The 24,764-nt window shown below is 45.9% G+C and overlaps 1 pseudogene; it reads right to left on the bottom strand.

Annotated features, from left to right (window-relative positions):
• Nucleotides 1-16,446: 16,446 nt before the first annotated feature.
• LOC125511621 lies at nt 16,447-19,794 on the bottom strand (annotated as a pseudogene).
• Nucleotides 19,795-24,764: the final 4,970 nt, after the last annotated feature.

Below are 24,764 nucleotides of genomic sequence, written 5' to 3'. Positions count from 1 at the left end.
TAGAGTTGACCGCTGACGTCATGTTGACGTCATAATTGTATTTTCTAAATTAATTAATTCTATTAATCCAAAAAATGATTTAAATCTTTTAAAATTAATATAAAATAAACCGTAGCTCGGACGGAAAAACTTTGTACATGAAAGTTGCTCAAAACGACGAGACGACTCCGGATACGCAGCCCGTTCGTCCGCCACGCATCCCTAGCATAGCAAACACGCAACTTTCCCCCTCTGGTTCATTTGTCCGAAAACGCAAAACACCGGGAATACTTTCCCGGACGTTTTCCCCCTTCACCGGTACCACCTCGTACCGCGTTAGGGCACACCTAGCATCATGCTTTATCATGTCATGCATCGTCATGCATTTTTTTGCATTATATTTATTGTTCCTTCCCCTCTTCTCTCGCTAGACACCGAGACCGACGCCGCTGCTACCCAGTACGACTACGGTGTTGACGACCCCTCTGTCTTGCCAGGGCAACCAGGCAAGCCCCCCCTTGATCACTAGATATCGCCTACTCTCCTCTATACTGCTTGCATTAGAGTAGTGTAGCATGTTACTGCTTTTCGTTAATCCTATTCTGATGCACAGCCTGTCATTGTTGCTACAACTGTTGATACCTTACCTGCAATCCTAAATGCTTAGTATTGGATGCTAGATTATCATCAGTGGCCCATGCTATACTACTGGGCCGTGACCACTTCGGGAGGTGATCATGGGCATATGATATATACTTATACTGTTACATTACTTATGTTACTGTTCGGAGATGGGGGCTGAAGGAGCAGGTGGCTCCATCCCGGTAGAGGTGGGCCAGGGTTCCCGACGGCCCTCGACTGTTACTTTGTGGCGGAGCGACAGGGCAGGTTGAGACCTCCTAGGAGAGAGGTGAGCCTGGCCCTGGTCGGCGTTCGCGGATACATAACATGCTTAACGAGATCTTGGTATTTGATCTGAGTCTGGCCACTGGCCTATACGCACTAACCATCTACGCGGGGACAGTTATGGGCACTCGACGTCGTGTTATCAGCCGAAGCCTTCGTGACATCAGTGACTGAGCAGCGTGCGCCGGGTTGGACTGGAACGCCTACTCTTGTATAAGGGAGGCTAGGTCTGCTCACCGGCCGCGTTCGCAACATGTAGTTGTGCAAAGGGCGATGGGCCCAGATCCCTGCGCCATAGGATTTAGACCAGCGTGCTGACCTCTCTGTTGTGCCTAGGTAGGGCTGCGACGTGTTGATCTTCCGAGGCCGGGCATGACCCAGGAAGGTGTGTCCGGACAAAGGGGATCGAGCGTGTTGGGAAATGTGGTGCACCCCTGCAGGGAAGTTAATCTATTCGAATAGCCGTGTCCCTCGGTAAAATGATGACCCAGAGTTGTACCTTGACCTTATGACAACTAGAACCGGATACTTAATAAAACACACCCTTCCAAGTGCCAGATACAACCCGGTGGTCGCTCTGTAACAGGGCGACGAGGAGAGGACCGTCGGGTAGGATTATGCTACACGTTGCTTGTCGGTGTCAAAACCGGCGGATCTCGGGTAGGGGGTCCCGAACTGTACGTCTAGGCCGGATGGTAACATGAGGTAGGGGACACGAAGTTTTACCCAGGTTCGGGCCCTCTCGATGGAGGTAAAACCCTACGTCCTGCTTGATTAATATTGAAGGTATGGGTATTACAAGAGTTGATCTACCACGAGATCAGAGAGGCTAAACCCTAGAAGCTAGCCTATGGTATGATTGTTGATGTGTATGTTGTCCTACGGACTAAAACCCTCCAGTTTATATAGACACCGGATAGGGTTAGGGTTACATAGAGTCGGTTACAATGGTAGGAGATCTGAATATCCGTATCGCCAAGCTTGCCTTCCACGCCAAGGAAAGTCCCTTCCGGACACGGGACGAAGTCTTCAATCTTGTATCTTCATAGTCCTGGAGTCCGGCTGAAGGTATAGTCCGGCCATCCGGACACCCCCTAATCTAGGACTCCCTCAGTAGCCCCCGAACCAGGCTTCAATGACGATGAGTCCGGTGCACAGATTGTCTTCGGCATTGCAAGGCGGGTTCTCCTCCAAATTCCATGTACCTGTTGAATAAAGTCCGGTTTCTTGTAGATGTTGCGCTCCTTGGCTTCTGCGCCCAATAATGGCCGCTCCCCACGTGTCAAACGAATATGAAAGGTCTGAGTGTTTTTACATTCACACCCCTAGCCGCGTAAACAAGCTGACCTATTTAAGGAGACGAGGATTTAGATCCAAACCACACCTTCCCCCTTCGCGAGTGTTCATCAGAGCGCATTCGACAAAGATCCATCCCACCATGGCCAGCCGTCACGACTCCTCCTCCCGCCCCTCCAGCCCTAAGCCTGGATATCGGGAAAGATGCTCCATCCCACATAGCGAGCTAGTGACGCTCCAGACCAAGGGATTCCTCCCCCCGGCCTATATGATCCCGGTTCGAGCCGGTCTTGCCGTCTATAACGGCCGAGAGCAAGCGGAGAGCGCCCCTAATCCCTCCAAAGGAGAGCGGGTGTGCCTCGTCCCTTATTTAATAAGGGGGCTCATATTTCCAATCCATCCATTTCTCCGGGGGCTGCTGGAGTTCTACGGCCTCCAGCTACATCATCTCACGCCTGCCTCGGTATTGCATATCGCGGGCTTTGTAGCCCTCTGCGAGCTGTTCTTGGGTGTTGAAGCTCATTTCGGACTGTGGAGGGAGCTATTTTTCCTCGTGCCCCGTTCCAAGAAGGGGTCTATGTATCAAGTGGGCGGAGCCGAAGTATGGCGCATCGCCGGGACCGGCTATCTGTCTGGAACCCCAAAGAAGGCGTCCGAAGACTGGCCCTCGGAATGGTTTTACATAGAAGACGTCCCGCTGCCGGATCCTGTCCGGATCGGCCTCCCTGAATTCAACAACGCTCCCTTGAAGAAGCGCCTAAGCTGGCGCGCACGTAGCCCTCAGAGGGAAAGTGACAGGGACGTCGTTTACCTGATGGGCAGGATAAGATTGTTAGCTCATTCCGGATTAACCATGATCGGGGTCATGGCCGCATGCATCATGCGAGGGGTGCAGCCGCTATAGTATAGAGGCCACCCCATGTGGGATTTCAACGGGGAGGACGACACCACCCATTACGGCCGTAAGGGGCCGGATTCGGCTGCACAAGGGAGAAGAGGAGGATTTTCTCCGCGTTGACCCAAAGGGTGGATTTTCCATGTACAATCCTCCAAGCTGGGTGAGTGATCACATCTTGCCCATCCGTTTTATGTCCTCATTGTTTAAATATTTAATCTTAGTGATTTCTACGCAGGAACTGCACCAGGCTGTTAAAGAAATAAACAGCCCTCCTCCACAACCCGAGGACCCAGGACGGTCCCTCGACTCGGACTCGCAGGAGGATCCGGAGCTTTCGGTGGATCTGATTGATGGAGTGTTCCATCAATTGAGCAAGGACAATGTCCTGGTGGCCATTACGGCCGATTATCCACGGCTAATTCCGGCCTCCCAGAAACGGGAGGCCGAACCTGCGACGACAAGCCAACGAGGGGCCGCAGGGTCCCGTGGGCAGAAAAGACGTGCAGTCCGGACCGGGGCGTCAGCGCAAAGGTATGGCGTACCCCCTTATCCCAGGTGTCGTACCTTCAGGGCATATTTACCACTTGCGCTCTCTTCAGGATAAAGAGACCTCGCCGAACTATATTCGGAGAGACCGCCAATCGCGCCTCCACCAGCCAGGCTCCAAAGCCTGGCCCGGAAGCGGGGCCGAACACAAGGTGCGCACTAGACGCTCCTCCAACGGAGGATGTGGACAGGTTGTCTGCCACCAACTCTGAGGTGGAGAGTGCCATGAAGCACAGGCGTCGCCGGACAGTTCTTCGCGACGCGTGTTTCTCCCAAGAGGCGTTAGGTGCCTTTAAGTCGGGAGATGCGCACCTCCGTGCCGCTCAAAATGGTCTAACCAAAGCCATGGAGCAATACGTAAAAGACACATGGGTAAGAAAATTTTGGTACTTATATATACCAGTAGCCACCGAGACTTGAAACAGTTAAGATAACTGATTTAAGGATCATTTGTTATGAAGGTTCTTACAGAAAAGAATTCCCTACTGTCCAACGAGCTGGAAGAGTGCAAAGCCCAACTTGAGGCTGCACTAGCCGCGGCAGGGGAGCCTAAGGAGGCCCCCTCTGGTAATATACACTTCGAAAGATAAGTATTTTGCGAAGCACGGCTTTGGTGCGAATCTGACAAATGAAATTGCAGATGGCGCCGGATTAGATCCGGAAAGGCAACACCTCCTACGCCAGCTAAAGGCTGGTGAGAGGGTGCTGTTGAAGGTGATGGGGGAGAAGAACGATCTCCGAGATGCCAACACCAAGCTGGGCGTCGAGCTGAAAGATGTTCATGCCCAGCTGTCAGACTCCGTGAAGGAGAATCAGCGGCTTCGGCGCGGCATATTTAGTAAGTGCTTGAACGAACCTTTTGAAAGAAAGTTCGGCGGGGAAATCGACTAATAGAGCAATGTCTGTAGGTGTGCTGACAGGTCGTCCTGCAGATGAGATGCCCGGTTCTACGGGTGACCTTCTTCCCAAGCTCTCGCAACTGCTCGATCGAGTTCGGCAGGTGATGCGAGGCGTCGCCCAGGCCCTATGGCCATCTGTCTCCATGCCCGAAGGTCTTGGAGAGCTTGCGGAGAAGCTAAAAGGAGAACGGCGGTGCTTCCGATTGTGGAAGATATCAGCCTGCCATCAAGGCGCTAGGGAGGCCTGGGGCCATGGTGAAGACGCGGTATGCAAAGGCTGACCCCAACCACATGGCCGAGGTCGGTCCTATAGGGCCCGATGGGAAGGAGATCCCTGTAAGCTTGGTATACGGCCAAGTAGAGTTGGCCGCAAAGTATTCCCAGCAGGACTGTAAATTAGATATCATGTTAGATGGTATTGAAGAGGAATACGATCAGTCAAAATGACTATGTAATGTAATTGACGTTTATGATGCCTTCTAGCCGGATTGTAGATCGTTTGTCATGGCCGACCTTTTCGCTTCAGCCTCGGGACCTGACGGTCCGGAGTGTGTCCGAATTCCCATGCGGTTATATAAGAACCGGGGAATGCATGGAGACCAGGCATAGGGGTCATTAGTGCGTGAACAGACAAGTGCCCGACTAGTTATGTTATATTACATGGTTAGTAAGAAACATCTTCCAGGGAGAATAGTTCCGTTAGGGGTTCCTTTCCCTGGGAGGCATGCCCTAAAGTGCATGTCCATGCTGCGAAAAGAAACGCAGGAAAAACATCTGGGGGCATAAAAAAATAAAAAAGACCATCTTTAGTTCACCGACCGAATATTCCCTTAAGAACGCTAGCTTTCGGCTTCACCCAGTCTGAGGTACACATCCGGCTGACCCGGCAGTAACAATCGCAGAGGTGCTCCCTTTACCACCTAGCCGAACAATCGGGAATGTAGGGGTAAGCACAGGAGCCAGGCAACCCAGCTTGGCCAAAACTCAAGTCATATCGATGCATATAATGGTGAAGAAAAGGTACATGCGGAAGTGTGACACATGTGTTGGGCATGAAGCCCGTATAAATAAGCTTCTGTTTAAAGAAGCCCCCAGGTTTAATGAGCGCAGATAGCGCGTCACTTTATGAGCCTTTAAGGGCTATAAGAGAGAGAGAAGAAGAAGAAGAAGAAGAAGAGAAATGCAAGACAGAAAATGTATAAAAATGGACAGAGGGAGGAGACGAACATAGAGTCCGGCGCTAGGCATAGAATCTTTGGAGACGGGTTGCGTTCCATGGGTTCGGCTCGAGTCGGTTATCCAATGCATCTCGCAGGCGGTACGCTCCAGCAGTCAGGACTTGGTCAATTATGAAGGGACCTTCCCACTTGGGCTTGAGTTTGTCCTTTTTCTTGTCCAGTAGCCGTAGAACTAATTCGCCAACGTTGTAGGTTTTGGCCCGTACTTCTCTGCTTTGGTATCTTCGAGCCTGCTGTTGATAGAATGCGGAACAGGCTTTTGCCATGTCACGCTCCTCCTCCAATGCGTCTAAGCTGTCCTGCCAATCGAGCTTGGCTTCTCTTTCTTCGTACATGCGCACTCGAGATGAGTCATGGATTATGTCGTAGGGCAAAACTGCCTCTGCGCCGTACACCATAAAGAATGGTGTGTATCCGGTGGTGCGATTCGGCGTGGTCCGCAGCCCCCAGAGTACGGAGTCGAGCTCCTCTACCCAGTACGTGTTAGATTCCTTGAGGGACCGCACTAACCTGGGTTTAATGCCGCTCATGATGAGGCCATTTGCACGTTCGACCTGGCCGTTAGTTTGTGGGTGATAGACGGAAGCATAGTCGAGCTTGATGCCCATGTTTTTGCACCAGAGTTTTACCTCATTGGCCATGAAGTTCGTGTCGTTATCAGTGATGATGCTATGGGGAACGCCGTAACGGTGAACGACCCCGGATATAAAGTCTATCACCGGTCCGGATTCGGCCGTCTTAACAGGCTTGGCTTCTATCCATTTGGTGAATTTATCCACCATGACCAGTAAGTATTTTTGCTTGTGGGTTCCGCCTTTAAGGGGTCCAACCATGTCAAGCCCCCAGACCGCGAAGGGCCAAGTAATGGGGATAGTTCGGAGGGCGGTGGGTGGCATATGGCTTTGGTTTGCAAAGAGCTGGCAACCGGTGCATCGTTGGACTAAGTCCTGAGCGTCTGCCCGGGCCGTCGGCCAATAAAAGCCTGTATGGAAGGCCTTGCTTACAAGGGACCGAGCTGCAGCGTGATGACCGCCCAGTCCGGCATGAATTTCAGCCAGGAGGTTCCGCCCCTCCTCTTTAGAGATGCACCTTTGAAGCACTCCGGTAGTGCTTTTCTTATAAAGCTCTCCCTCGTGGACTCTATAGGCTTTGGATCGCCGCACTATGCAGCGTGCCTCATTTTGGTCCTCGGGGAGTTCCTGCCTAGTGTGGTAGGCGAGGAATGGTTCTGTCCACGGGGCGATGACGGCCATTATTACGTGGGCTGAAGGTTTTATTTCATTGGCAGAGCCTCCGATTGTGTCAGAATTTTCGGTGTCGGGCAGTGCGGTTGGGTCCGGGGTGTTATTGTTCGGCTCCCCTTCCCATACTACGGATGGCTTGAACAGCCTTTCCAAGAAGATTTTGGGGGGACTACATCGTGTTTTGCGCCGATGCGTGCCAGGACATCTGCCGCCTGATTGTTTTCCCGGGCTATATGGTGAAATTCAAGCCCCTCGAACCGAGCTGACATTTTTAGGACGGCGTTGCGGTAGGCTGCCATTTTTGGATCCTTGGCATCGAAGTCTCCATTTATTTGGGATATTGCGAGGTTCGAGTCCCTGCGCACCTCTAGGCGTTGAATACCCATGGATACTGCCATCCGGAGACCATGTAAAAGGGCCTCATATTTGGCTGCGTTGTTGGAGTCCGTGTACATAATCTGGAGTACGTATTGAACTGTGTCTCCTGTGGGGGACGTCAAGACGACGCCAGCCCCTAGTCCGTCCAACATCTTGGAGCCGTCGAAGTGCATGATCCAATTTGAATATGTGTTGTACTCTTTAGGGAGTTCGGCCTCCGTCCATTCTGCGATGAAGTCGGCCAAGACTTGCGACTTAATGGCTCGCCATGGCTTATAAGTTATGTCGAACGGGAGGAGCTCAATGGCCCATTTTGCAATCCGGCCCGTTGCGTCACGGTTGTTTATAATATCGTTAAGTGGTACTTCCGAGGCTACTGTTATTGAACACTCTCGAAAGTAGTGTCGTAGCTTCCGGGATGCCATGAATACCGCGTATGCAATCTTTTGATAATGCGGGTACCGTGATTTGCAAGGAGTGAGGACAGTGGACACATAATAGACCGGCTTTTGAAGGGGGAATCTGTGTCCGTCCGCTTCTCGTTCGATGACGAGCACTGCGCTTACAACCTGATGTGTTGCTGCAATGTATAATAGCATTGGTTCGCCAATATTTGGCGCGGCCAGGACTGGGTTTGTTGCGAGTATGGCTTTTATCTCCTCGAGTCCGGCCGTGGCTGCATCCGTCCATTCGAAGTGTTCGGTGCGCCGAAGGAGGCGGTAAAGGGGTAGGGCCTTTTCTCCCAAGCGGGAGATAAAGCGGCTTAGAGCCGCCACGCATCCAGTTAACTTTTGTATTTGTTTGAGGTCCTTTGGGATATCCAGTTGCGACAGAGCTCAGATCTTGGCTGGATTTTCTTCGATTCCTCTACCGGATACAATGAAGCCCAAGAGCTTTCCGGCTGGAACGCCGAAAACGCATTTTTCCGGGTGAGCTTGATGTCGTATGTTTGGAGGTTATCAAATGTGAGCCTCAAGTCGTCTACTAGAGATTCGACATGTCTTGTTTTGACGACCACATCATCTACATATGCCTCCACTGTTTTGCCGATCTGGCTTGCTAGACATGTCTGAATCATGCGCTGTTATGTTGCGCCGGCGTTTTTGAGCCCGAAGGGCATTGTGTTGAAGCAGAATGGGCAGTATGGTGTGATAAATGCCGTTGCGGATTGGTCTGATTCTGCCATCATGATTTGATGGTAGCCGGAATATGCGTCGAGGAAACACAATGAATCGTGTCCTGCGGTAGCGTCGATAATTTGATCAATGTGGGGGAGGGGGAAGGGATCCTTTGGGCAAGCCTTGTTAAGGTCTTTAAAATCAACGCACAGGCGCCAGGATTTGTCCTTCTTTGGTACCATCACCAGGTTTGCTAGCCAGTCCGGATGTTTTATATCTTTGATGAATCCGGCCTCCAATAGCTTTGCTAGCTCCTCTCCCATAGCCTATCTCTTAGGTTCGAAAAAACGCCGAAGAGCCTGTTTGACAGGTTTGAATCCTGTTTGGATATTTAAGTTGTGCTCGGCCAGCCTGCGTGGGATTCCTGGCATGTCTGAAGGGTGTCAGGCGAAAATGTCCCAGTTTTCTCGTAGGAACTCTCGAAGTGCGGCGTCTACATCAGGGTTTAACTGTGCCCCGATGGAAGCTATTTTATTTGGGTCCGTTGGATGGACTTGGAATTTGACTATTTCGTCCGCCGGTTTAAAGGAGGTGGACTTTGATCTTTTGTCGAGTACCACATCGTCCCTATTTACCGTAGAGCGCAGCGCAGTCAGTTCCTCAGCCGCTAGGGCTTCGGATAGTGCCTCGAGGGCCAGTGCGGCTGTCTTGTTTACGGCGTGGAGTGTTGTGTCCGGATCACTAGCGAGAGTGATGATCCCGTTAGGCCCGTGCATTTTGAGCTTCATGTACCCGTAATGGGGTATTGCTTGGAAGATTGTAAATGCTTCCCACCCAAGAAGAGCGTGATAACCGCTACTGAACGGAGCCACATGGAACATGATCTCTTCGGACCTGTAATTATCCAGCGTGCCGAACACCACATCTAGTGTGATTTTTCCTGTACAGTGCGCTTCCCGACTGGGGATTATTCCTCTAAAGGTTGTGCTGCTTCGCTCAATGCGGTTCCAGTCTATTTCCATTTTTTGAAGAGTTTCCTCATAAATGAGGTTCAATCCGCTGCCGCTGTCCATGAGTACCTTGGTAAGACGAAAGCCGTCCACTATTGGGCTGAGGACCAATGCGGCTGGTGCTCGGGCTGTTCGGAATCTGGGTTCATCACTGGCGTTAAAGGTAATAGCCGTGTCACTCCATGGGTTTATTGTTGCTACTTGATAGACTTCGGCAAGGCTGCGGAGTGTCCTTTTTCACATATTATTTGATGCGAAAGTCTCGAAGACTGTTAATACCGTATGGGTGTCTCTGGGGTGGCTTTCTGTGGCCTCCGGAATTAGGAGGTTTTCTCCAATTTTGGCCACCTGCCGGAGTATCCAACATGCTCTAAGGCTGTGAGTTGGTGTGGCGTCCTCTGTACTATGAATTTTACAGGGTCCGTTAAGCCATCCTTCCAGTCTGGTTCCATGCCCTATAGAGGGTTTTTGCTTTTTGGTATCTGACCTGGGTGTCTGGTTATGCTGCACCCTTTTATTTCGGACTAGGTTTGTATTTAGGGCCGGATTGTCCCAAAATTTTATTTTGGTTTTCCAGGCGCTTTCCATCGCACAATACTTTCGTACAATGGACGCCAAGTCAGCGAAGCGTGTGATATCACGGCGACTTATGGCGTTGAGTATTCCCTTGTCCATGCAATTATTGCAGAAGATTAAGATTGCATCTTCCTCGCAGCCATCCCTTAGCTTGTTCTTAACCAGGAGGAATCTAGCCCAGTAATGATGTACTATTTCGTCGGGCTCTTGCCTGGTTTTGGATAGATCGCATATGTTGGGGTGGGTGGGTGGAGTTAAATCCGAAGCCTCACCCCGTCTGCGGCTCAGAGGCCGAGGAATTTCTGAACTCGAAAATTTGGATCCCAGGGTGTTGTCCAATGAATCCAGTCCGTCGCCTGACTCTAAGTTCGGGTCTTGAGTGATATCCTCCCCTCCACGGGTATCCGGTTTGGAGGGATCGGGAATCCGGACGTAGCGAGTCCTTAAGATAGACGAGGGGTCGCCGCACTGTCCCTCTACCACGGCAACGTGATGGGTGACTTGGGGAGAGTTAATCTCTCTCAGATCGGTTTTAGGCCCAATCTGGTCGTAATCTGTAGCGACTCCCAGGGCGGCGAAGCGATCCAAGAGCTCATTTACGGAGGAAAGATCCATTGGATCTAACTGCTCGACGAGTTCCGAACTGACATGAAGATTGCTTTCGATGGCTCGAGAGGTCATCGTCGGCGTAGAAGCCAAACAGGCATTCATAAGAAAACCACCTAGCCGGAGGGTTTGGCCGACAACCAAAGCTCCCTTAGCAACGGTGCCGTCTTTAAAGACGGGGCGAGGCATCCTTCCAGATGGCGACGGCACAGAGGAACTCTCAATGAAAGCACCAATGTCGGTGTCAAAATCGGCGGATCTCGGGTAGGGGGTCCCGAACTGTGCGTCTAGGCCGGATGGTAACAGGAGGCAGGGGACACGAAGTTTTACCCAGGTCCGGGCCCTCTCGATGGAGGTAAAACCCTACGTCCTGCTTGATTAATATTGAAGGTATGGGTATTACAAGAGTTGATCTACCACGAGATCAGAGAGGCTAAACCCTAGAAGCTACCCTATGGTATGATTGTTGATGTGTATGTTGCCTACGGACTAAAACCCTCCGGTTTATATAGACACCGAATAGGGTTAGGGTTACATAGAGTCGGTCACAATGGTAGGAGATCTGAATATCCGTATCACCAAGCTTGCCTTCCACGCCAAGGAAAGTCCCTTCCGGACACGGGACGAAGTCTTCAATCTTGTATCTTCATAGTCCTGGAGTCCGGCTGAAGGTATAGTCCGGCCATCCGGACACCCCCTAATCCAGGACTCCCTCATTGCTACTTGGTGAACTTACCATCTACTCTCTTCTACTACTGCAAGATGGAGGTTACCAGAAGCGTAGTCTTCGATAGGACTAGCTATCCCCCTCTTATTCCGGCATTCTGCAGTTCAGTCCACATATGATACCCTTATTCCATTTGATACCAATGCATACATATGTAGTGTAGCTCCTTGCTTGCGAGTACTTTGGATGAGTACTCACGGTTGCTTTACTCCCCCCTTTCCCCCCTTCCTATACCTGATTGTTGCGACCAGACATTGGAGCACAGGAGCCAGACGCCACCATCGACGACTACTACTACTCAGGAGGTGCCTACTACTACGTGCAGCCCGCTGGCGACGACCAGGAGTAGTTTAGGAGGATCCCAGGCAGGAGGCATGCGCCTCTTTCGATCTGTATCCCAGTTTGTGCTAGCCTTCTTAAGGCAAACTTGTTTAACTTATGTCTGTACTCAGATATTGTTGCTTCCGCTGACTCGTCTATGATCGAGCTCTTGTATTCGAGCCCTCGAGGCCCCTGGCTTGTAATATGATGCTTGTATGACTTATTTTATTTGTAGAGTTGTGTTGTGATATCTTCCCGTGAGTCCCTGACCTTGATCGTACACGTTTCCGTGTATGATTAGTGTACGGTCAAATCGGGGGCGTCACAGTTGTCAAGGCCAAGCATCATGTCATCTCCCTCCTCCTCCAACAATGAGGGAAACGATGCTTGGCTAATGAAGATAGAGCTAAAGAGAGAAGAGCCAGGAGAGATCAACAAGGATGAAGGGATCAAGAAGGCCACGGAGGACCAAGTTCCGGCAGCAGAAGACATCCTTCAACTTGATCACAATCTTCTTAACCCAACTGAGATCGAAGCTTTCAAGATGATTGAGTTAGCTCGTATACAAAACAAGTATCTCATACGTGAAAATATTTTGTTGAAGGAGCATATCATCGCACTCAAGGGCATTATCCGCAAGTTGGAAGATCTCCTACGCTCGATGTGCGACTATCCATCATCACCAACACCCTCTTCACTGACAAAGAAGGAGATATAAACACATGGGTATGGGCACTCCCCTTGGCAACTGCCAAGCTTGGGGGAGTGCCCGGTATCGTATCGCCGTCACTTTTATCTTTACCCTTTTTCTTAGTTCGATCCTTTTGATAATATCTTGATCTAGTAGAATACAGTTTTAGTATGATCTAGTTGTGAGTTTTGCTTTATGATCCTTCTATGTAATCGAGTCCGTGAGCTATATAATAAAGATTGGTGTTGAGTCAAGGGCTTGATTATTTTGCTATGATCTTGAGGGAATTGAATAAAATAAAATAAAAGAAGAAATAAAAAACAAAGAAGATCATATGGATCTTATGGAGAGTAATGACTTCACATATAAAGAGTGTGATGAATAAAAGTTGTTGAGAGTTGACAAACATAGTTTTGGTCATCGTTGCAATTAATAGGAAGTAATAAAGAAAGAGATGTTCACATATAAATATACTATCTTGGAAATCTTTTATGATTGTGAGCACTCATTAAAGTATGACATGCTAAGAATTGACGTTGGATAAGGAAGACAACGTAATGGGTTATGTTTTCTTACATCTGAGGTAAATTATATTGTCATGGATCATCCAACATGTTGAGCTTGCCTTTCCCTCTCATGCTAGCCAATTTCTTTACACCAAGTAGAGATACTACTTGTGCTTCCAAATATCCCTAAACCCAATTTTTCCATGAGAGTCCAGCATATCTACCTATGGATTGAGTAAGATCCTTCAAGTAAGTTGTCATCGGTGCAAGCAATAAAAATTGATCTCTAAATATGTATGACTTATTAGTGCAGAGAAAATAAGCATATACGATCTTGTGATATGGAAGAAATAAAAGCGACGGACTGCATAATAAAGGTCCATATCACAAGTGGCAGTATAAAGTAACATTCTTTTGCATTAAGATTTTGTGCATCCAACCATAAAAGCGCATGACAACCTTTGCTTCCCTCTGTGAAGGGCCTATCTTTTACTTTTATCTTCTACCTTACATAAGAGTCATGGTGATCTTCACCTTTCCTTTTTACATTTTATCCTTTGGCAAGCACAATATGTTGGAAAGATCCTGATATATATAGCTAATTGGATGTGAGTCTTCATGAACTATTATTGTTGACATTACCCTTGAGGTAAAATGTTGGGAGGCAAAACTATAAGCCCCTATATTTCTCTGTGTCCGATTAAAACTCCATCACCATAAGTATTGCGTGAGTGTTAGCAATTGTGAAAGACTAAAATATGGTTGAGTATGTGGACTTGCTGAAAAGCTCTTATATTAACTCTTTCTTATGTTATGATAAATTGCAATTGCCTCAATGACTGAGATTAGAGTTTGTTGGTTCTCAATGAAGTTTATGATTCATACTTGAAATTGTGATTGAATTGTTACTTTAGCATAAGATATCATATGACAATGTATATATATGTTACTGTTCTCAAAATGCTCATGATGCCCTCATGTCCGTATTTTATTTTTATCGACACTTCTATCTCTAAACAAGTGGACATATTTTTCAATTTCGGCTTTCGCTTGAGGACAAGCGAGGTCTAAGCTTGGGGGATTTGATACGTCCATTTTGCATCATGCTTTTCTATCGATATTTATTGCATCATGGGCTGTTATTACACATTATGTCACAATACTGGCTATTCTCTCTTATTTTACAAGGTTTACATGAAGAGGGAGAATGCTGGCAGATGGAATTCTGGGCTGGAAAATGAGAAAATATTAGAGACCTATTCTGCACAACTCCAAAAGTCCTGAAACTTCACGGAAGTTATTTCCAAAATATATAAAAAATACTGAGCACAAGAAGTACCAGAGGGGGCCACACACCAGCCACGAGGGTGGGAGCGCGCCCTATCCCCCTGGGCGGGCCCCCTGCCTCGTGGGCCCCCCGGTGGCCCTCTGATGCCCATCTTCTGCTATATCAAGTCTTTCGTCAAGGAAAAAAATCATAAGCAAGCTTTCGGGACGAGACTCCACTGCCATGAGGCGGAACCTTGGTGGAACCAATCTAGGGCTCCGGCGGAGCTGTTTTGCCGGGGAAACTTCCCTCTGGGAGGGGGAAATCATCACCAACGATCCTCTCATCAGGAGGGGGTCAATCTCCATCAACATCTTCACCAGCACCATTTCATCTCAAACCCTAGTTCATCTCTTGTATCCAATCTTTGTATCCAAACCTCAGATTGGTACCTGTGGGTTGCTAGTGGTGTTGATTACTCCTCGTAGTTGATGCTAGTTGGTTTACTTGGTGGAAGATCATATGTTCAGATCCATTATGCATATTAATACCCCTCTGATTATGAACATAAATATGCTTTGTGAGTAGTTACGTTTGTTCCTGAGGACATGGGAGAAGTCTTGCTATTAGTAGTCATGTGAATTTGGTATTCGTTCGATATTTTGATGAGATGTATGTTGTCATCCCTCTAGTGGTGTCATGTGAACGTCGACTACATGACACTTCACCATTGTTTGGGCCTAGAGGGAGGCATTGAGAAGTAATAAGTAGATGATGGGTTGCTAGAGTGACAGAAGCTTAAACCCTAGTTTATGCGTTGCTTCGTAAGGGGCTGATTTGGATCCATATGTTTCATGATATGGTTAGGTTTACCTTAATACTTCTGTTGTAGTTGCGGATGCTTGCAATAGGGGTTAATCATAAGTAGGATGCTTGTCCAAGTAAGGACAGTACCCAAGCACCAGTCCACCCACATATCAAATTATCAAAGTACCAAACACGAATCATATGAACATGATGAAAACTAGCTTGACAATAATTCCCATGTGTCCTCGGGAGCGCGTTCCTTCATATAAGAGTTTGTCTAGGCTTGTCCTTTGCAACAAAAAGGATTGGGCCATCTTGCTGCACCTTATTTACTTTTATTACTTGCTACTCATTACAAATTACCTTATCACAAAACTATCTGTTACCGATAATTTCAGTGCTTGCAGAGAATACATTGCTGAAAACCGCTTATCATTTCCTTCTGCTCCTCATTGGGTTCGACACTCTTACTTATCGAAAGGACTACGATAGATCCCCTATACTTGTGGGTCATCAATCTCCAACGTATCTATAATTTTTGATTGTTCCATGCTATTATATTATCAACCTTGGATGTTTTATATGCATTTATATGCTATTTTATATGATTTTTGGGACTAACCTATTAACCTAGAGCCCAGTGCCAGTTTCTGTTTTTCCTTGTTTTTGAGTTTTACAGAAAAGGAATACCAAACGGAGTCCAATTGACGTGCCAATTTTTGACGATTTTTTATGGACCAAAAGAAGACCCCAGAGTGAAAGAGTTGGGCCAGAAGAGTCCCGGGCCATCCACGAAGGTGGGGGGCGCGCTCACCCCCCCCCCCCTGGCGTGTGGGCCTACCTCGTGGACGACTCGGGCACCTTCTTGACGTGAGACCTACGCCAAAAATTCCTCTAAATACAGAAACCTCCAGAAAATAACCTAGATCGGGAGTTCCGCCGCCAGAAGCCTCCGTAGCCACCGAAAACCAATCTAGACCTGTTCCGGCACCTGTCGGAGGGGGGAATCCCTCTCCGGTGGCCATCTTCATCATCCCGGCGCTCTCCGTGACGAGGAGGGAGTAGTTCACCCTCGGGGCTGAGGGTATGTACCAGTAGCTATGTGTTTGATCTCTCTCTCTCTCTCGTGTTCTTGACACTACTAGGAAAAACACTACAAGTAGCGTAGGTTTTTTGCATACCAGTAGCACATGAACCCGCGCTACTGCTACAGCGCTACAGCTAAATTTTAGCAGTAGCGCGTTTTTTACCCCATGCTATAGCTAAAAAAGTTACTAGTAGTGTGTTCCACCCGCGCTACTGCTATTACGTACACGCGCTACCAATAATGAAATAGTACTAGCGTTGGTAAACTACAAATGCTACTAGTATCCTATATACTAGTAGCACCCAGTTTCCTCCCCACGCTACTAGTAACTTATTAGGAATTAAAAAAATAAAATGAAGCAATTCCATTTTGTCACACAATTGTCGTATCTACCATCACACAATTTCTCACTGTAGCTAGCGGCAACTCATGTATAATTCCTATCACATAGTGTTGTGTGCCTAGTCAATGTGCAAAGCCTGCACGGCCTGATCACGTGGCCTGCAGCTGCGACGAAACACACCGAGCAGCCTCGCGAGCCACACCTGACCGACGGCGGCCGCCGCCTTGAGTTGTGACGTCGTCACGTCCCTCGCCCTAACCCTCAGCTCCAGCAGGCCTCGATCGATGTCGTGCTCGTGCCTCACCACCAGCGGACGAAGGAATCCATCGGCAGCCATGACACCATCCAGTCCACGAACCTCTCGACGATCGTCAACGTCGCCACCACAAGCCTGCAGCATTACCAACAGAGATTTAGAAACTTCAGATTCTTCAGAAGAATGACACAGAAAAACAATGCGGTACATGTCGATGCCAATGTGCTATAATTTTTTCCGAGATTCTTATTTAAGCCATAATGCACAACTTAACTACACACTGAAGCAGCACATAGTTACTTCCATGACAAAAGGTAACGCAAAAGATTAGAAGCAATTCTGTTGTGTTGGAAGCCCTAAAAAGAAACAGCACCTACGAAGCACATAAGGAGTTAGAGGCATAATTCTTTCGGTAATTTTCTATCTATCCATTTTTCTAAGTAGTCACTTCAATACTTTGATATCTTTCACGTTTTTGAAGATAACAAAGTCCATGAATCTACTATTGGTAGAGCATAGTGACTATACAAACTGAAGCTTGAACATATATACCTGCCAGTTCACAGACTTGACAAATGAATTCTGAAGTTAATGGGCTTTTCCTCTTTCCTGAAGAAATCATTTGGTCTGCTCTTTGTTGGTACTACCTAGAAGAATTAGAACTACAAAAAATGGCATCACTGAACAAGGGTAGATAGACAAGGTCTATCTTTTGTCCTCAAGTGAGAATTTAATTTATTAAAAAAAAGACTAAAATTAGGTTTCATATATACACATAGTAGGAATTTACAGGAGAGTATAGTAGTAGCACCAAAACCGAAATAGTAAGAATGACGTCAAAACTAGAGATTCGGTAAAAAGAGTCATGTAAAAATGCTTACTGAGGACCAGATACTTACAGCTTTGCATAGCCCTTTAGACCAAACACAAGGGCTTTGTCATAAAACCGTTGCACAAGCTTACGGGCAATAAATCTGTCACATACCTACAAAACTGAAGTTAAATGACAAAATACAATGATTCTAAGTGCTGAATTGGTGTTGCACTGACACAATGATGCTAAGTGTGGAGTTTGGTGTTGCTCTGTGGAAGCAATTGGGTAAAGTTGGTTGTACAGAAGAGAAGCCCTGCCATTCTATTGAAATGATTTTGTTACGAATCAAAAGAGGAGGTTGAGAATTTGTAATACCATAGTTACTATATTATCACATAAACTGCCCACTACCCAAGGAATTAATATCAATACTACATGGCTTATTCTAATCTACAAACTCTATTTCCTAAAAAAGGTACCGTCATGTTTCTAATGCTGGCACCAGTACCCACACTAGGAAAAGGGAGAACTGCAGTGTTTGTCCATTATAAACAACTGAAGAAACAAAGTAATAAACAGGATCCCGGGAACAAACTTGCATATATAGTATTATTTGATAAAGTTTCTATGATTCAGGCAAACATTCTAAAAAGTGCATTAAGCAGACCTTTATAAATTCCTCAAAAGAGAACTCCTTGGCCAAATCAGAACGTGTTACTCCTTGTTACCACTGTGCTAGTAGCATTGGATGATGATTCCTGCAGGATATGCATAATAAAGTTATTTGTGTAAGTCTAGACGTGTCATTGTACACAGATGTGCTTTCATTGTACAATACATTGCTCCATCATTGAGTGCGTAACACAACAAAATGCCACATAGACTGATCTAGCATCTACTGTAAAATAATTTAGTCATGTCCTGTCATGCATTAGAATGGCATTTTTCAACTTCACTTCACAAAACCAAAAGGTGGCTGTTAGCTTTCATGAGATGGCTAAATGGTTGTGATACGAGCCATTGCGGAGTCATTTTGTACACCAAAAAATTGACTGGAAATGACAAACAGGTTTTATATGAAAGGCCATGATATGGTTCAACTCACATCAAACACATACAGAATCTAAAGGAACATTTTTCTGCAATAAAGATTGCACTTCAAAACATCAGTTATGAAATTTTTTTGCTATCTAAGAACAACATTTACCTGACATCCTCCAACGTCTTTCCTGCTTTCATAGTGTAGCTCTGGCGTGGACGGAGTAACTTCAAGTCGGAATCAGTTTCGGTTGAAGAGTTCAAGATGAGGCATGTCTCTTCCTTATTTCCAGTAGCTGATCCCTACAGACAGCGACAGTTGAACCGACCGGCGCAGCTTCCATGACTGAAGCCACCAATTTGTCAAGCCGGTTGAGATCCGTCTTCATCCCTAATTTCCCAAGCTTGTTGGATGTGTTCTCCATTGCGGCATGTACAAACACCAGATCGAATTCGGATGCATCCTGTACATCCCCCTCTGCAAATCCCAGCAGAGTGAACGCCCGGTCGATTATTCTAGTGTCCTTAGAACTGCTGCCAGAACCTGACTGCACGGCAAAATCCTCAGTTCCGAAAATGTGGAAGCCATGATTCGCCGCGAATGAGCTAACATTGGGGCAATTTCTGACCATAGCAGCTCTCAGCCCCATGAACCTGAATGTTCAGCAGCAGAGTCAGCCCTAGCATTTACAATGGATACCCTGATAGTAATCAAAGCAAAAGATCACACACACACATCAAGCCTCTCGGATAGCTTGGGGACTACTAGCTCCTGCGGATCCACCCAGGAAATTTCCCCATCCTAACGTGAAACAAATACAATCAGCATCGCATACTCAAACCCTCTCTGCAACTACTTCGCCTAGACGCAAACCCGGAGAGTAGGATCGCACCTTGGCAGGGTAGAGGGCATCGTACACATCGAGCAGCTACGCTAGCTCGAGAATCGAGTCGCTATTCCTGTCCCCTCCATCCTCTGGGTTGGGAGACAAGACCAGAAGCCTCTCAGTTTAATGGGGGGTAAGCAAAGCAGAGCAACCGTGCAGAGCGCGAGAGGGGGTGGGGGCGGATTGGTACCGTTGACCGCGGGGGTGAGGACGGAGAGGAAGCCGTAGGAGGCGATGTAGGCGAACGCGTCGAGCTGGCCCTTCCCCCCTCCGCCCCCAGCGAGCAGCGCCGCATGGCCGGCAGCGTACAGCACCAGCTCCCGGCTCGGCTTGTCCGCCATTGCTCCATCGCGTCGACACACACTGCTTCCCCTTACCCTTTCCCTTCTCACTCTGTCGCCTTATTTCGAAGAAGAACCGGGAGGGGATCCCGGTGGCAGAGGAGAGGAGAGGAGGTGGAGGGAATCTGGATTGGGGATGTGTGTGGTGTGGGGTTGAACTGGGACGGTTGGTGGGGTGGGTAATGGATCGGGGGTGGTCCGGTGTGGGACTGACGGACTGTACTAGCGGTAGCGCAGGGTGTCTCACCGGCGCTACGGTTATCCCATTAGCAGTGGCGTAGGTTTACCACCCACGCTATTGTTATGGTTTGTCCGCGGGGCACGGTCGAGAATTATTTACCAGTAGCGTGCCCCAAAGAAACCAACGCTGCTGCTAAGCCATACCAATAGCGTGCTTTGTACCCAGCGCTACTGGTAATTACCAGTAGCGTGCGGACACAAACAAACTCTACTGGTAAATTTCTATGTATAAGCATTTTCCTAGTGGTGTGAGTCGGCACGATCTTGATGTATCGCAAGCTTTGCTATTATATTTGGATCTTATGATGTTTCTCCCCCTCTACTCTCTTGTAAGGGATTGAGTTTTCCCTTTGAAGTTATCTTATCGGATTGAGTCTTTAAGGATTTGAGAACACTTGATGTATGTCTTGCATGTGCTTATCTGTGGTGACAATGGGATTTCACGTGATCCACTTGATGTATGTTTTGGTGTTCAACTTGCGAGTTCCGTGACCTCGTGAACTTATGCATAGCGGTTGGCACACGTTTTCGTCTTGACTCTCTGGTAGAAACTTTGGGGCACTCTTTGAAGTTCTTTGTGTTGGTTGAATAGATGAATCTGAGATTGTGTGATGCATATCGTATAATCATACCCACGGATACTTGAGGTGACATTGGAGTATCTAGGTGACATTAGGGTTTTGGTTGATTTGTGTCTTAAGGTGTTATTCTAGTACGAACTCTATGATAGATTGAACGGAAAGAATAGCTTCATGTTATTTTACTACGGACTCTTGAATAGATCAATCAAAAAGGATAACTTTGAGGTGGTTTCGTACCCTACCATAATCTCTTCGTTTGTTCTCCGCTATTAGTGACTTTGGAGTGACTCTTTGTTTCATGTTGAGGGATAGTTATATGATCCAATTATGTTATTATTGTTGAGAGAACTTGCACTAGTGAAAGTATGAACCCTAGGCCTTATTTCAAAGCATTGCAACATCGTTTGTGCTCACTTTTATCATTAGTTACCTTGCTGTTTTTTGTATTTTCAGGTTACAAAAAGCTTTATCTACCATCCATATTGCACTTGTATCACCATCTCTCGCCGAACTAGTGCACCTATACAATTTACCATTGTATTGGGGACACAAGAGACTCTTTGTTATTTGGTTGCAGGGTTGCTTGTGAGAGACCATCTTCATCCTACGCCTCCCACGGATTGATAAACCTTAGGTCATCCACTTGAGGGAAATTTGCTACTGTCCTACAAACCTCTGCACTTGGAGGCCCAACAACGTCTACAAGAAGAAGGTTTTGTAGTAGACATCAATCTCTTTTCTGGCGCCATTGCCGGGGAGATTAGATCTTGAAGGTATATCTTTAGATCTTGCAATCGAATCTTTTTGTTTCTTGTTTTATCACTAGTTTAGTCTATAAAAGAACATTACAAAAAAATGGAATTGAGGGTACCTCATATGCTTCATCTTTTTAACATCATTCATGAAAATAAGGATTCCGATAATTGTGCCAAAGTGTTAGAAGAAGAATGCATTGAAATGTTTGGCACTAAATCTTTGTATGATGAGCATGATTGCAATGTTGTTAGTATGAATTCTTTGAATATCCATGATGCTAATTATATGCAAAGCCACAAGCTTGGGGATGCTATGTTTGATGAAGATGATATTTTTTGTCCCCCAAGTTTTGATGTTCAAATTTATTTTGATGATAGCATGCCTCCTATTTATGACGATTATATTGATGAAAGTGGGTTTGGAAGAGTGTCAACTTTAGGAAGTAATGATCCCACTATTTTGGAGGGTGTTGAATCTTATTGTGATAATTATGAAAGTGTGTTTGGAGAGGTCATGACTTTAGTTAATGTTAATCCCACTGTTTTGGAAGAGTGTCAACTTTGCATGCTTGTAGATCATGAAAAGAATGCTTTATGTGATATTTATATTGTTGAATTCATTCATGATGCTACTAAAAATTATTATTAGGGTGGAACATATGCTTGTAGGAATTGCAATAATATCAAGTTTCCTCTCTATGTGTAGAAAATCTTGAAGTTATCCTCGTTTTACCTTCCTATGCAAGTTGGTTCTTGTTCCCACAAGTTGTTTTCTCACAAAATCCCTATGCATAGGAAGTGGGTTAGACTTAAATGTGCTAGTCATATTCTTCATGATGCTTTCTTTATATTTCAATTCTTATCTTTTATGTGAGCATCATTGAAATCATCATGCCTAGCTAGGGGCGTTAAACGATAGTGCTTGTTGGGAGGCAACCCAATTTTTAATTTTTTTTTTCCTTGATTTTTGTTCCTGTTTAGTAATAAATAATTCATTTAGCCTATGTTTAGATGTGGTTTCATGTTTTAATTAGTGTTTGTGCCAAGTAGAACCTTTGGGAAGACTTGAGGAAAGTCTTTGCGATCTTGCTTTAAAAAACAGAAACTTTAGCGCTCACGAGATTTTCGGCTATGTTTTACTGGAGAGTGCTACTTAGTTGATTCTTTTTGCAGATGATTAATATATAAATTCCTCACGTCCAGAAATTTATTTTAGAATTATTGGGGTTCCAGAAGTATACGTTTGATCCAGATTACTACAGACTGTTCTGTTTTTGACAGATTCTGTTTTCTATGTGTTGTTTGCTTATTTTGATGAATCTATGAGTTGTATCGGAGGGTATGAACCATAGATGAGTTGGAATACAGTAGATATTACACCAATATGAATTTATAATGAGTTCACAACAGTACCTAAGTGGTGATTTATTTTCTTATAACAAAGCTTACGAGTTTTCTGTTAAGTTTTGTGTTGTGAAGTTTTCAAGTTTTGGGTGAAGATCCGATGGACTATGGATTAAGGAGTGGCAAGAGCCTAAGCTTGGGGATGCCCAAGGCACCCCGAGGTAATATTCAAGGACAACCAAGAGCCTAAGCTTGGGGATGCTCCGGAAGGCATCCCCTCTTTCGTCTTCGTTCATCGGTAACTTTACTTGGAGCTATATTTTTATTCACCGCACGATATGTGTTTTGCTTGGAGCTTCATTTTATTTTCTTTTACTTTGCTTGCTGTTTTAATAAAATACCAATATCTGAAATTATTAAATGTTAGAGAGTCTTCACATAGTTACATAATTATTCAACTACTCATTGATCTTCACTTATATCTTTTGGAGTAGTTTGTCATTTGCTCTAGTGTTTCACTTATATATTTTTAGAGCACGACAGTGGTTTTATTTTGAAGAAATAGATGAAATCTCATGCTTCACTTATATTGTTTTGAGAGTCTTTAGAACAGCATGGTAGTTTTCTTTGGTTATGAAACTAGTCCTAATATGATAGTCATCCAAGATGGGTATAATAAAAACTTTCATATAGAGTGCATTGAATACTATGAGAAGTTTGATACTTGATGATTGTTTTGAGATATGAAGATGATAATATTAGAGCTGTGCTAGTTGAGTAATTGTGAATTTGATAAATACTTGTGTTGAGGTTTGCAAGTCATGTAGCATGCACGTATGGTAACTGTTGTGTGGCAAATTTGAAGCATGAGGTGTTTCTTTGATTGTCTTCCTTATGAGTGGTGGTCGGGGACGAGCGATGGTCTTTTCCTACCAATCTATCCCCCTAGGAGCATGCGCGTAATGCTTGGTTTTTGATGACTTGTAGATTTTTGCAATAAGTATGTGAGTTCTTTATGACTAATGTTGAGTCCATGGATTATACGCACTCTCACCCTTCCATCATTGCTAGCCTCTTCGGTACCGTGCATTGCCCTTTCTCACCTTGAGAGTTGGTGCAAACTTCGCCGGTGCATCCAAACCCCGTGATATGATACGCTCTGTCACACATAAACCTCCTTATATCTTTCTCAAAACAGCCACCATACCTACCTATAATGGCATTTCCATAGCCATTCCGAGATATATTGCCATGCAACTTTCCACCGTTCCGTTTATTATGACACGCTTCATCATTGTCATATTGCCTTGCATGATCATGTAGTTGACATCATATTTGTGGCAAAGCCACCATGCATAATTTATCATACATGTCACTCGTGATTCATTGCCCATCCTGGTACACCGCCGGAGGCATTCATATAGAGTCATATTTTGTTCTAGTATCGAGTTGTAATCATTGAGTTGTAAATAAATAGAAGTGTGATGATCATCATTAATAGATCATTGTCCCAAAAAAAGGCCAAATAAAAAAAGGGAAGGCCCAAAAAAGAAATAAAAAGATAAAAATAAAAAGGGACAATGCTACTATCCCCATTTTCCACACTTGTGCTTCAAAGTAGCACCATGATCTTTATGATAGAGAGTCTCTTGTTTTGTCACTTTCATATACTGGTGGGAATTTTCCATTATAGAACTTGGCTTGTATATTCCAATGATGGGCTTCCTCAAATGCCCTAGTTCTTCGTGAGCAAGCAAGTTGGATGCACACCCACTTAGTTTCTTTTGTTGAGCTTTCTTACATTTATAGCTCTAGTGCATCCGTTGCATGGTAATCCCTACTCCTCGCATTGACATCAATTGATGGGAATCTCCATAGCCCATTGATTATCCGCGTCGATGTGAGACTTTCTCCTTTTTTGTCTTCTCCACACAACGTCCATCATTATATTCTATTCCACCCATAGTGCTATGTCCATGGCTCACGCTCATGTATTGCGTGAAAGTTGAAAATAGTTTGAGATTACTAAAGTATGAAACAATTGCTTGGCTTTTCATCGGGGTTG

Source organism: Triticum urartu, chromosome 5 (assembly GCF_003073215.2).
Source record: "Triticum urartu cultivar G1812 chromosome 5, Tu2.1, whole genome shotgun sequence".
NCBI classification, from domain to species: Eukaryota; Viridiplantae; Streptophyta; class Magnoliopsida; order Poales; family Poaceae; genus Triticum; species Triticum urartu.
The sequence above is the reverse complement of the archived record's forward strand: the minus strand, read 5'-3'. Positions and strand labels throughout refer to the sequence as shown.